Below are 15,320 nucleotides of genomic sequence, written 5' to 3' on the forward strand. Positions count from 1 at the left end.
ATAAACAATGACAATATATAAACAAATGGGTGTGGCAATGTTCCAATAAAACTTTATTTCCAAAAACAGGCAACCAGCCTACAGGTCACAGGTTGTTGACTCCTGTTCTAGGCTCTCACGTTCTGTCACAGATATCTTTGTTGTGTTGTGTTTAAAACAACAGTAGCCGTCTTTAGACGTGAGTAGAGAAGAGACGATAGATTTCAGAAGATGGATACAGCCGTTAGAACTATGAAATGCCTAGCTCTGTACAAAAGCATCAGATTGCTAAACAAACAACAAATTAAGTTAGTTTAGTAAACAAACACTTCCCCATGTTAAGAAAAAAAAAATCACAAAGGAGAAAACATATACCATGGTAAACTCTTGGTATGAAGAACTTACAATAAGGATCTGGTAAATGTGTGGCCTAATTATAAGACCACATCCATGCACACAGAGAAAAGCATGATGCTGTATAAAAATCATAAAGGAACTACCTCACTATGTGGATTGATGAATATTTGCAATGTATCGCTACATAAAGTCACAAGTATCCAGGGAAGCAACAAAGCTGTGTCTCTTGACGGCTGATTAAGCCCATAAATTCTTGGGAATGTTAGGCATAAACAGCAAAAGCCAAAGAGCGAAGACAAAAAACAAAAAAATGCAACCCTCTTACTTTGCTCTGGTCTCTTTCCATGGTAACCACGCTCAAAGCCATGAAAGGGCAGAAGAGAAACTTGCCTGTTAAGAAGCGGATGGTTTTTCATTAGCAAATGTCATTTCCAAAGATAATATGTTGATTTAAACTTTCAACTTTCTTCAGGAAATATTTTTTATAGGTCTACATTTGAGTCAAGCCTCTCTTTCAAGCAATGAATATGCAAGGGGGGGAGAGGGGATGTGACTGTTTTGTGGTTTCTATCATAATATAAACATAAATTCCTCTTGCAATTCTCCACTTTGTAGATCAGAAAACGAGTTTTATTCCAACTTGAAAAATAAAGTCATGAATTCCTAGCAGCTTGTCTGGTAGGGATTCAGTAGTTTCTTTGACTTCTTTGTGCACCTAGAAAGAAATCCCTTTGGCACTGGTTTCTTTTGTAAAAATTGTACTTAAATTTCAAGAAAGAATGTTTGATATTCTTTTCTGTCCATCTTCCTACCTCTTTATTAAAGTTGAACTTATAATTAATATGCAGTAAAATTATCTTTTTCAGATGTACAGTTCTATGAATTTTAACACATGCGTACATTCAAGTAAACACTACAACAGTCAGGATACAAAACAGCTCTTGCACACCCGAAAATTCCCTCATGCTGTTTCTTTACAATCGCTCCTTCCTCCACCTCTACTCCCTGGCAACCTCTGATCTGTTCTCTGTCACTATAGTTTTAGCCTTTTGAGACTTTCATATAAAAAGAATCACGCCGTATGCAATCTTTTGAAACTGCTGTCTTTTTTCACTCATTATAGTGGTTTTGAGATCCAGCCAAGCTCTTCCATGTGTCAGCAGCCCATTCCTTTTTATTGCTGAGTAGTTTTCCATTGTATTGATGTATCATGGATTGTTTACTCATACATTGAAAGACAGTTGGAGTTTTTCTAGTGTTTGGTAATGATGAATAGAACTGCTGTAAACATTCACGTATAGGTTTTTTTACGAACATAAATTTTCATTTCACTTGGGTAAATTCCTAAGAATGGGATGCTGAATCATATGAGAATTGTATCTTTTGTTTTCAAAGTGGCTGTACCATTTTGCATCCCCAACAGCAATGTATGAGAGTTCCAGTTGCTCTGCATCCTCTCCAGCATCTGGTATTGTAGGTATATACTTTTTACGTCATTTGAATTGGTGTGTGGTAGTAGCTCATCATCTTTCTTTCAAAACAATTAATTTTCTCTTTCTGGTCTTCTATCTTATAGTCTCACTAAAAACCGTATCTTCTAACTCCCTGTTCTGTTCTAAGTACTACACAATCTATGCCCTAAGGAAGATTGCACTTACTCCTTCAACTTTTTTTTCTCTATTTTTGGTGACCCCAAGCTAACTGTAGATACAGTTTCTATTTTAGAAGAAACAAACTCATTTGATTAGGTCATTGTAGTAAGTTGTTAATAGAGAGTGAATCACCCACTTTGGAGCAACACCCCTGTTTGCCAGGAGTAAGCCATGTTGATTCAGGTGTGTGTGTGGTGTATTTTAAGAGCAGAGCTGGATTGTTCCAGCAAGGTAATGTACCTACACATTAAATTAAGGCTTGACATCTAAAGGAGATTCTTAACAAGTACAATGCATCTCCCTGTATGTTGACAATCTGTATAATAATAGGGTTACACAAGTCTCTAAACATCAGAAGGGACAAACTTGTCTCTGCATATCTAATATTTGGGTGAAGATTCTGTGGGCTAATTAACAATGGTAATGATGAGAGGATATAATTGGAGATTTCAGTGCAAGGATTCATTTTGAAAACTGCCAAGGCAGAGAGTGGAGAGAAGAGTGGCAAGAGAGATGGTGCTGAGTGACCAGACAGGAAAATGATGTTAACCTTGGTCTGGATCCACTTCCTTGGTTATCCATTCTTTTTTTTTTTTTTTTTTTTTTTTTTGTGGTATGCGGGCCTCTCACTGTTGTGGCCTCTCCCGTTGCGGAGCACAGGCTCCGGACGCGCAGGCTCAGCGGCCATGGCTCACGGGCCCAGCTGCTCCGCGGCACGTGGGATCCTCCCGGACCGGGGCACGAACCCGCGTCCCCTGCATCAGCAGGTGGACCCTCAACCACTGCGCCACCAGGGAAGCCCTCCACTCTTTTAAAGTGGGTAGCACTAGGGGAGCCTACAAATGAACATAAAGTAATGGGGAAGAGAAGAGCTTTGCAGAAGTGTGGAGGTGAGAATGGGAAAGCTGATGTTATGAGAACGTGCATGGGGTATTTTAAAGAAACTTTTCGCATTTTATTCATTCGAGGTTTTCAAGATTGTAAGTCACATATGATTTAAAAAAATAGTTTTAAAGAGGATCTTAAAGCTACTATACTGAGTGAAAGCTTAGGATAACTTGGAGAAAGCAACAAGGAAGAAGGGAAGCTTGTTGGAAGGCTCTTGAAATAATCTTGGCCTAAAATTGTGAGGCAGCAGACTCTGCTTTGTCTCTCATGTCCAGTCAATCTCAAATTCCTCTCTATTCCCTTCTGTACGTTCATATGAGCCTTACTTCGAGCAGAACCCTGATTCTTCACTCTTAGGTTATTAATGGTTCCATACTGACTAAATTATTCTCTCCTGCAGAATGTTTGGAACAAGTATCTCATGTAGACAGCATACATATGGATAACATTTAGAAGGGCAGAGGCTTAAAAATTTTTATCAAGAATATTTTCAGTGTAAACTTTTTGTTTCATACTTTATTATTTCCCATTAAAAGAGAACTTCAAGTTCAATGACATATGTGTCAGCAGAGCTCCTAAACTACTCTTCAATGAATATATTTCAACAGGCCCTCCCAAAACCCTAGAATACACTGAAGACCTTTCTTGGGACTACTTTTTCTTGAATTTGAAGAGAGGGAGCTGCTAGAATCTGGACATTTCCAGGGTCAGGACCCCAAGAACTGCATAACTAAAGTCTGTGAAAATGGCTAAACTCAAGTTTCAAGAATTTAGCACAGGCCTTGCAGGCAGTAGTTAAAGTATACTTAGTAAATTGAATTGCATCACACCATTTTATTTGATGTAACATTTTTTTTCTGCTCCACTTTCTTCCTTACTAGAAGAACAAGTAAAAATGAGCAGTTAGAGAGAAAAGGTTTTTGAAAGAGAAAAACACTAACCAACTAGATGTAGAAATTTTAAATGGCTATAAAACCCTTGACTTGTGGAGACATAATTTTTGTGGAGTCTTATGATGAAGCACTGCACGGCCTGTGTATAAACCTCTCTGGGTGGTAAGTTTGATGATACACAATCAAGCTTACCTTTATTTAGAATTCAGAGAGAAAGTTTCCATCAGAAAGTCTTCTGATTGGCTGCCACTGTCAATTTTTTATTCACTCTTATTTTCTACCTCTAGCTAGAGGCAATACAGAAGGGGACAAATCTTTGAATCACCTTGTCTTCTCTAGGTCCTGCTTAATTGCATGCATTTGGCTAACAATTTACTCTATAAAACTACCAGAAAGTCCGATAAGGTTAATACTACTTTCTAAGTATTACTTGGCAGTACCAACCTTCACCCATTCAATTATTCCATCAATCTGTAACTCAATCATACTGCATTTTCTGAACAAATCTGCCTATCTAACTGATTAAAAACCAAGAAACCCAAAGTAATGTCTCTGATAAGAAATGTGTTAGCATGATCTTTTAAAAATATCAAACATAAATCTAATCTCATCATTTTGGAGGTAGGATGGCAAGCTTAGCTGCTTTTTTTTTTTTTTTAATAAAATAATCTAAGATGAGTGAGCAAGATACTACAGTAAGGCATACATTATATCCATCCACAGTTCATCTCTCCATCTGGAGCGGATATCACATGCAGGGCTTCCATACAAGATAACCTAACCAGTACCAGACTGACCTGACCAACCCCCATTGGTAATGATGTCTAGTTTGCCTACTTACTGGGCAGTATGTTTTTAATTGACCACATTTTGAAAAGCTTCTACAGGATCAGTTCTATCATTTTCAGTGTTATGGCTACAAAATTTAAAAAAAAAAGCTTCTTTTCAGAAAATCACAGCATTTCTCATTATGTTTCTATTGTCAGAATCTGAGTTTGACATTGAAAAGAGTTACAGAAAACTATACCCACCTCATGCCTTTTCCCCTTTTCCTTTTCCCATTTGTCTCATATAATCATACATCTGCATATAATCCACCTAAAAGATAATTAAATGTAACCCTGGGAAAAGCCAGGGTAAGTGTAATTTCACAAATATTTACAGGCTTTGTCTGAGGCTTTACATATGGACATTTACCATTTTCATTTGTGCCAAGTTTTGGTTATATCTGGAGGATGACCAGATGCTAAAAGAAGAATTGAAGAGACACGGGTTCTAACTGCGCCTACTACTCACTTGAGACGTGACCTTAGGCAGAAAACATCTTGAATCCCAGTTGCTATTTCTATAAATGTTAAGGTGAGAGGGAGACAAGCCCTCCAGGAAATCGTCCATGCTCCTTCCACCAGCAGTAGTCTGAGACTCCAAAGATAAATTTCTTTTTGTTGTCACCAGTCAGCCTGTAATTATTTGCATGTTTAACAAACAAGTCAAGACAGTTAGAAGCACAGTTTCATGGCTCCATTTTTCCCTTGTGCTCCAGCTTCTGCCGTGCTTGCATAATTTCCAAGCATAGTTTGTCAACCGTAGAGGGCTACCTATACGAAATCCCACACTTGGCTCTTTGAGGTTGCTGAGTTCATCCTTTTCCTTCCCCACTGCCTCCATTCCATAACCTCTACAATAGCCAGGTGGCCTGGTCCAAATCACGTAGGGTTAATTAGTCACTGTTTATTTGTAAGCTTCAGTACCCTCTGCTTCTAACATCTGCTTCTTGTATTCAGGGTTCAGCATCAATCACTGCTCACCGTTGCCTCTGATGAGGTAGATTGGTCACTGCAGCAAGGTTTCAGGCAAATTTTAAGTCCGTTTTCTTCATTTGGTCACACTGAACAAAAATTTGTTGAATAATGACTGAATTTGGTTAGGGAGAATTGATAGGCTCACGTAAAGTCCATGGTTTCTACTAAATTTAGCGTTAAATTTTATCTGTTAATGTCATTTACTACCATTGCATGGACATACTAGTGGTAAAGAAAGACAATACGGTATTTTATAGAGTTCTTTTACTATCAGCTACAATGAATGACTGCCTAATAATGGGGCCCTAAAGTTTACCTTGGCATCTCCAACAGGAAAGAAAACTGTAAGATTGATCCTTAAAAGACTTTTATCGTAGGAAAACAAATGCATCTCACCCCTCTCCAAAGAGCTGCGAGGCATCTTGGCCGCACCCTGGATGGGGGAGGGTCTTGTCCAGGTTCCCAAGTGTAGTTTAGTTAAGGTGTATTCCAAGAGGCACATGTAAAGACGATCCTCCAGAAACCTTAGTCCTGTCCATCATAAATGTGGCTCAGGGTGGCAATCCTAAAGGATCTCATTCTCTACTCCCAAGAACTATGGGGCTGGAGTCCTCCCAAAAGGAGAGAGTGGAAGAGAGAGAATAAATACTAGAGGTATTGACTTGGCCAAAAAGTTCATTCGGATTTTTCCATAACGTCTGGGGGGAACCCGAACGAACTTTTTGGCCTCCCCAAATATTTCTAACACTACAAAAATGGCATTTAAATTGATGACATTATCTGCAATTTCAATTTCAGACAATAGCTGAAAATATTTTCAGCTACCCCACCCACTACTCCCAGGTAAAACACCATTTTATCAAAAGTTGATGTACTTATTATTTGATCTATGTCTTGAGTTACTAGAAAGAAGCTTGAACTCTTGAACAAAGAATCAGTTCTGAACTAACAGCCAATAGCGATTCTATGCCTCCTTCCAGAGAGCCTCAGCCACAGCCCAGGAATTCAAACGCAAGTGGAAGTAGGAACTCGGCTTGTCTCAACATCAATAAACATGTCTTTATAATGAAAGACAAGACTTGTTTGCCAGAACTGGAAGGAAAACATATCTGTTTTGTGTACTGCAGAAAACTGGTCCATGGACAGTGTCACGAAATGAAGGCAGAGGCCTTTCAAGCCAGAAAGAAAGGTCTAATGAGACCCGAGGTTGCTGGCGGTGCGAGGGTGTCCTGATTTTACCAAATGTTCTCAGAGGCTGCCTTCAAAAGATTATCTGTTTTTTATCCACCCCTCCCTGATTGTCCCTTTTCAGCTGGTCCTGAAACCTATTTAAATTTTGCCAGTCAAATTTCTGGGGATTGATACCAAATCAAGACAGACTGATTGACGCTGATTTGGAGTTTATAAAAGGCAGAAAGAGTGCATAAGTTTTCCATATGATTTTTTTTTTTTTTTTTTTTTTTTTTTTTTTTTGCGGTACACGGGCCTCTCACTGTTGTGGCCTCTCCGGACGTGCAGGCTCAGCGGCCATGGCTCACCGGCCCAGCCGCTCCGCGGCATGTGGGATCTTCCCAGACCGGGGCACGAACCCGTGTCCCCTGCATCGGCAGGCGGACTCTCAACCACTGCGCCACCAGGGAAGCCCTCCATATGATCTTTTACAGAAAAAAATCTGAACCTGGATATGTTCATTTATAAGTGAAATCTTGAGGTATATTTATTTATGTTTGTCAGTTCCTTAAAGAGAAAGGAAGAGAGAGGGGAGAGAGAAAGAGAAGTTGATTGCCTTTGGAGCATGAGTTTCATAAAACCTCTCTAAAATGGGGCAAAATGAGTTGTTTCAAAAAACCAAAATGATGTCCCTAAACTATCTTGGTAAGCTTAGTTGGCTGGTATAAGAGAAAATAATTTAATTAGGAAAAGGAACTAGGAAACTGCATTAATTTAGTGACTTAAGTATGAAAATGAATGTGAAAAAAAAAAAGCAAGTGTACATTAGCAAGAGGCATTTTTCTATTCATTCTTGTTTCACCTTTTGGCATTCTGGAGAGTTTGCATGAGCTGAGTAGGAGGGGCTTGTCTTGTTAGAAGCAAGAACCTAAGCCGCATAGCCACAGTGAGCTTATTCCTTTTGCCCTGTTGCTATAGACAGTCTCAACTTTAACATTCAACTATTCTGTATTTCCCTCTTTTATTAGAAGCATGAAAAGCAAATGCCACATCCTGAACTCAAGAGAGCAATCATTTGCATGTCCCAGGGTGTGGAATGACTTGTTCCTGTTGGCTAGGACAGCAGAGTGTAATGGTTAGAGCACAGGCTTTGGGAGCACAAAATCCTAATTTAAATTCTGTCTCAGGCACTACTCTCTGGTTGAACTTGGGGAAAATGTTTTCAGTTACATAATGGGAATAATAAGTCCCATCTCAGAAGGCCATTGGGAGGACTAAACCAAAATCAATTTGGTCACTTGTAAGCTGTTACGTGGTATCTGGCGCACGTGCTAGGCCCTGAGTTTGGTGATACTAGTGGGATGTGTATCGTTTTATGTCATTTTAGACAGGGGAGGTAGTCAGAGATTCTACTCTAATCCTCTCATTTCCATCCTACTAGTATATAGATTGAATACTTCTCTTCCAGCCATTGTTTAGAAGCAAACAGAGAAGTTTTGCTCCCTTGGTCATGAAAAAAAAAAAAAAAAAGAACTGTTATTGGAGGTGCCCAGGAGAAGCAACAAGATTATAGTAAATATAATAATGACTGAAATAAGAGGAATCGAAACAGGAATAAAGTTTTCCTTTGTCCTAACGTAAAGTAATGAAACATAAACACCAGAGGCAGATTTCCCTTGAAGACAAAGATAGTCAAATTTCTGAGCCCTCATTTCCTAAACACTTTCTAAAGCAATATTTACTTTCAGGTTGAATTTTGTATTATCTTCCTTAAGGAGGGTCCTCAGAATCATATCAGCTTCAAGCTGCATAAGACCTGGGTCCACCCTTGTGAAAGTGGTTTCTAGTTACATTTTCCCATATTTCTCATATTCTTCCATACTAAACTTTTTATTTAAACTTTGAATGTGAAATTTGGAATCTGATGTGCAAAACAAACAGAAGGAAAGTGATCATCTGATTAACTGGCAAAACTCTCGCACTCCGAAAGCACTGACATATGTTCACTCAGCAGTAGAACAGTACATCACATTTGGGTAACGCTTGGTCAGTTATAGAGCATCATTTGAAAACTTCTTAACTGACAAATAGCATATACATTAATGAGCAGACAAACCATAAGTGAATAGCGGGTAGATGATTAGAAATTGAAGACATCCTTGCAAAAAGGATCCATGTCTAATTAAATAAGCAACATTACCAAGAAAGCCCCCTACACCCTGTCATTCACTTATTTTCTCAATTCCTTTAATATGAGAAACTTCAAACCTTCAAAGAAATGAAATAATACAATCACCGCGACACACGTTTTAGCTAGATTCATCCACCTCAACCGTTAACATGTAGCCACATCCCCTTGCTCCTGCAGTCTCCCTCCCATCGTCTCTCTCATTGAGCCATTTGAGAAGCGTCATAACACCTCGCTCCTAAAAATTTCATGAATTCCCTAAGAGCAGGACATTCTCCTATATAACCGCATTACCATTATTACAATAAAATAAGTGTTGATTCTGCAACACCATCTAATATCTAGTCCACATTCAGATTTCCCAATGTCCCCAAAGTTCCTTTTAATTTTTTTCTCCATCCATGATATAATCAGTGTTTCTGTATTGCTTCTGGTTGTCATGGCTCTTTGGTCTTCTTTACTCTTGAACAGTCTCAGAACTATTTCTGCCTTTGGGACACTGAAAGCACAAAATACCTTACGAAGTGTCCTAGAGCTGAGGTTTGAAAGTGAGTCTCCTGCCTTTACTCTTGTTCATGTTTATCATGTCTGCTCTTAAGTGTGGCTACCTCAGATGTCCCAGGCAAGACCAGCTACATAATTTTGGAAACTGAGCAAAATTAAAATTTAGGACCTCTTGTTAAAAAGCAGGGGGAGAATGCTGTTTAAGATACTAAAATATAAAGCTTCTATCTTTAAAAATATTTTATTACTGTGAAATGTAATGGGGTAGCAGTAATACATAAAAAACAACATAAACTTATAAATTACAGAAATAACTTTTCATGTCATATTTTTATACAATAAATAATAATACTAATAAAGCCAATTCTTTATTAATAAGGACTACTATGGTATTTTGATCAATCATGAGATTTTTCTGGCTCTCTTTTCTGCCTATTTCTTTATTAGAACAATCAAATTTATAGTTTTAGCAACTTCATTCTCAATCAGTATAATTGAAAGTAATCATTGTTGGCAAATGAAATGTAGCAAATGATTTTTTATAATTTTTAGCTTTAAGAAGGACTTTATGCCGATGCAACTGTTACTACAGCTGTTAAGAGTATTTTATATGCTTCACTATATTGGCAGAAATTTTTGATAAGGCATTTTGAAATACAAATTTTAGAATATCTAGACTAATGATTCTTGAGAAACAATTTTTCTAAAAAGATTTAACTCTTTGTACAAATCCGTGTTGTGTAAGTCTGAATATAATTTTAAGTGTAAATTTATACGATGGCATTTAAATGTTTCCTCTGACATTTTATGTCACTTGCAGAGGTCACACAAGAAACTGAAAATGGCTTCACGGTGTGTATATAATTCAAATGCCTATTTATGTATTATACTGCCGCATCTTCAATTACAAGGAAACATTCATATAAAATTGTTTTCTTGTTAATAATTGGTTAATCCAAAGCTTCAAATGAAAATAGCATTCTTTTCTATCAAATGTGATCATTTTAAAATTTAATTTCTATTTCTAAGCTTCTGAATAGTTGCTTTGCAATGGTACAACTGTTTTCAAGCACAGAGATTCTAAAGTTTTTGAAGAATTCTAGTAACGTCTTTTTTTTTTTTTTTGGCTGTGTTGGGTCTTCGTTGCTGCGCGCACGCTTTCTCTAGTTGCGGCGAGCAGGGGCTATTCTTCCTTGCAGTGCTCAGGCTTCTCACTGCGGTGGCTTCTCTTGTTGTGGAGCACGGGCTCAGTAGTTGTGGCTCACGGGCTTGTTGCTCTGCGGCATGTAGGAGCTTCCCAGACCAGGGATTGAACTTGTGTCCCCTGCATTGGCAGGCAGATTCTTAACCACTGCGCCACCAGGGAAGTCTGCTAGTGACTTGTTAATATGCCTTATTGCAATGTCTATGCATACACTATTATTTTGTAGTAATTTACTGACGAAGTTTACTGCCTGAGTGCCAGTAGTTCCTGTGCTGGTTGTATAGTCAAAGTGAATGTGTATCCCATCACTTCTTTGGGGATCCGTGGTGCCCTGGACTGCCCTAGGCATGCACATGGACACTGTGCACCCAGGCCAATTGTACAGCACGTAAGCTGCCCACTGCCCCTCTGTGTCCATCAGCCTGAGCCCATACATGCTGGCAACAGGTATATCTATTCTGCTCACAGGCATGCTCCATTGTCTCGTCACACTTCACTTACAAAACACAAAATCAAAGATAAAAGGATTAAGAATTTCAAGACAGAATAGCAGAGCATTAAATCAAACTCAGGACTCTTCTGAGAATGGGACCCTCTGACTGCAGAGATCACAGACCCATGAAGCTGGCTGGCCCCAGGGACTTGCTAGGAAATTGTTCCTAATAAGGTCAGAGGCAAGTGAGGATAGGCACGCCCATCATTTCTACAACTGGGTCCACAGCCGGCTGGGCCACCAAGGACCAGTGAGAGATGTCTGCTTCCAGGAAACTCCGGCAGATGGCTGCAGTAGGGCAGAGGGTCTCACACTTGGTGTGCCTCAGAGTGACATGGAAGGTGAATAAGATATGGGTTGCTGCGCCAAACCCCAGAGTTTCTGACTTCGTAGGTCCGGGAGGGCCCATGAATTTGCATTTCTGGGTGATGCTGATGTAGCAACTGCACTTTGAGAACCACTGCCATAGGGTAGAGAGGCACTGGTTTGCCTGATACTCCATTTTTGCTAAGAGACAGCCAAAAACCAGATTTCATGTAAAATCTTCCAATTCTTAAAATACTTGCTTGAAAGTTTTCAAACACCAAATGAAACATATGTGTAGGTAGAATTTGACCTGAGTGTTCTTGGTTTATTACTCTCCTGCCAGAAATTATGCTAAATTAGATCGAAATAACACTCAAAATCTTAATGTTGAAAAGTCTAGTAGGAATTGGGTCAGGGATACAATTCCTGAAGAGCCATCACCAATGAAAGTAGATTGCATTATTTATTCTAATAAGTTTTAGATAAAACTGCTATTATTGTTCCCCTGGACTCTAGTAAAAAAACAAAAGTATGATGAGTAAAATGCATGGATACCTTCAGACTTACATTATCAAAAGAAAAGGAAAACAAATTACACAAATTAGGTAATGGATTTCCCACTGTGGGTAGGAGTTACAAGGTAAAATAGAGATATAGTGTCTGCCTCATTTTCGTCTGAAATGTCAAGTGCCTCTTTCACATGAAGCCATCTCTCTCCGACACCTTCAACTCCCTTTTCTTCCAATCTCCAAATTTTCCTTTATCACAAATACCATACCATTGGCTGTGCAAATCCAATATTCAACCGTTCTAATTAAGACTGGGGAGAAAGGAATGAAGGCACGCTTTTTCATAAAGTGAAAAACTACAGCTGAATTCATTTTACTTAGCAGCAATTAAAACACATTTGTGAATTTATAAATATTTTGTAGCGTGGTTCGGCAAGTGTTTCTAATTTGAGCGATGACAGGTGTTTGTTTAAAATAAATAGCGATCCTGGGGTCTTTTACTTAAGATTCAAAATATGTCACTGTGGAAGAATGAAATTGAATGTAAGCTGTGTTTTCTCCAGAAACCAGTTGTGATATGCCCTGTTTAGTTAACTTTGACACATGTCAGTGTAGCACGTGAAAAGTGCCTACTATGTGTCAGTGGCTAGTTCTCCTACTTGCATTTAACCTTCAGAACAATTCTGAGACATAGGTCTTTTAGCCCCTTGTTATGGATGAGGAAGCCGAGTTCAGAAAGGGTAAGTGACTTAGCCAAGGTCATATGGCCAAGAAGTAACAGAGATGAAATCTGAGCGCAAAGCCTGGATCTTACCCCTCGGGATAGTCACTGGTGATGACCCTTACCTTCGCCAGCCCTAGCTCAGATGAATACCTGCAGGGGCTGTCCCATTAGAGCCATGTCAGTCTTACACGCAGCTTACAGGGATGGGTAGCTGAGGGCTTCAAGTGAACAGTGATCCAGGTGCCCCCCTGGATTTGTTTTTGGGAGATGATTGCAAGATTAAATCCCAGACTGTGAAGTCAGACTGTATTCAAATTTGATCTTTGTCACTTAGTTTATGACCTTTGGCAAGTTGCTTGGCTGCTCAAAGCCTCAGTTTCCCTCCTTGGTAAAATGAGGATGATAACAGCACATACCCCAGGGACTGCACTGAGGATAAAATTAGATGATGAGTCGCTGGGCAGTCTACCTGGCACGTTGTGCATGCTCAGTAAATCTGAGCATGATGTTGTTTCACTTAAAGGGATTTTGGGAGCACCTCCACCTCCAAATACCTCATCTACCCAAGAGCCACTTCTGAAGTCACAACAGGACAAATTCAGCAGGTCACTGACTCCTACTCTTAAGAGTCAATTCAGGTGTCATTTCTCCCAGGAAACTTTCCCATACATTTTGCACACATTTGCCTAGCATTCTGCTTATCAGATTATACACTATAGTAAAATAAATTCTTTTCTATTATGAAGTTTGCTAATTTGACGTTTGCTCTACTTGGGCTGTGCGTTCTCTGAGAACTGACCTTCTTTCTTTCTTACCCACCTTGGGGTCGATCTAGAAGTGCTGGCTCTTGCCCTAACCTGCTGGCACAGGGTCCTACCTCTGCAAAGCAGCCCCTCTGCCTGCAAAGCATTTCTGAGAATCACCAATAGTGTCACTTTGTCTGGCAGGCACCGTGGCCCTGCTGAGTTCTGTGAACTCACCTGCCTCTCTCTCTGGGTGTCACTTCCCCTGGTCCACCACAATCATCACCCCCCAAGCAGTGTAGGGACACCCTAAGTAACAAAACTGAGCAGTGGTCTGTGAACAAGGGGAAAAGCATCTTCTTTGCTGTCTGGATTTTGCTTTTTCCTAGAATTTCCCTCAGTAATTGTGGAGTAGGAATGGTGGGAAAATAGGAGTGATTCACTTTAGGTGAAGGCAATACAGGGGGCATTGTCTGCAGACATTAAAAACTGGGACTCCCTGCTGGCCCATCGGTTAAGACTCTGCACTCCCAATGCAGAGGGCCCAGGTTCAATCGCTGGTCAGGGAAGTAGATCCCGCATGCTTCAGCGAAGATCTAGCATGCTGCAACTGAGAGCTGGTGCAGCCAAATAAATAAATATTAAAAATAATAAAACCGGGCTTCCCTGGTGGCGCAGCGGTTGAGAGTCCGCCTGCCGCTGCGGGGGACACGGGTTCGTGCCCCGGTCCGGGAAGATCCCACATGCTGTGGAGCAGCTGGGCCCGTGAGCCGTGGCCGCTGAGCCTGCGCGTCCGGAGCCTGTGCTCCGCAACGGGAGAGGCCACAACGGTGAGAGCCCCGCATACCACACACAAAAAATAATAATAATAAAACCAACTAGAAGTCAATCTGCTTTTTTTTTTTTTTCTTTTTCTCTGGCTGCACCACTCAGCTTGCAGGATCTCAGTTCCCCGACCAGGAATTGAATCTCGGGTTGAACCTAGGCCGCGGGCAGTGAAAGCCCCCAAACCTAACCACGAGACCACCAGGGAACTCCCTCCATCTGCTTTATACTATCACTATGCACTGGCAGTTCCAGCAGTGCTAAACTAGTCCTCCCTGAAAAGCATCTTTAGTTGAGCTAAATTCTAAACAACTGCTGCAGTCGTTGTAGAGTTTTAATAATAATAAAACAATGACTATTTTAAGAGGCGATAAGGAAAAAGAAGCAGTTAAGTCTAAAATGTTGACTCAGTTTCCTTTCCTTACCAAGTGGTGACCGGGAGTGAAGCAACATTTTATAGACTCTACCATTTTGAATCCTAAGGGTATTTGGTGCTTTGATCTTTCAATAGGGCAGACAGTTGAAACTCAGCAAACAAGAATTTAAGTAAGACTTCCAGAGTTCTGTGGAGACCGCCAGCTGTGGGCCTACCTGTTGTTTGGACTGTAGCACCACCCACTGCCTTCAGAGTGCCTCCTGACACCCCGCCCCACCCTCGGGAAATTCAGGGAGGCCCACGAAACTCCATGGACTCCTGGTAAGATGGCCTTTGCTGCAGCCATGCCACCACACACCTCACCCCCACCACCTGACCAAGAACAAGTCTAAGAAAAGGCCATGAGCAGAGCTTAGTATTCAACTTCATCTAAAAGGCCATCACAGTCAAGCCAATTACGCTTTTAAATCAATCACTGCCAGAAGTTCAGGATTTCCAAGTTCCCATCATTACTCAGGTTTTTATTCCCCTGTAGCCCTGTAATCCCCTAGTCTGACCCAATCTCCCACCACTTCTCTGACTCACAAACGTTTTCACTCTTTGATCTGAGATTTAGAGTCCATTATCAGCCGAATTCCCATTATCTACAACACCTCCTCCAGGTGCGTCCTTTTCCTTCTTTCTCTAGCAGCAGTCTGGCTGTTGTC

Source organism: Orcinus orca, chromosome 7 (genome assembly GCF_937001465.1).
Source record: "Orcinus orca chromosome 7, mOrcOrc1.1, whole genome shotgun sequence".
Taxonomy (NCBI): domain Eukaryota; kingdom Metazoa; phylum Chordata; class Mammalia; order Artiodactyla; family Delphinidae; genus Orcinus; species Orcinus orca.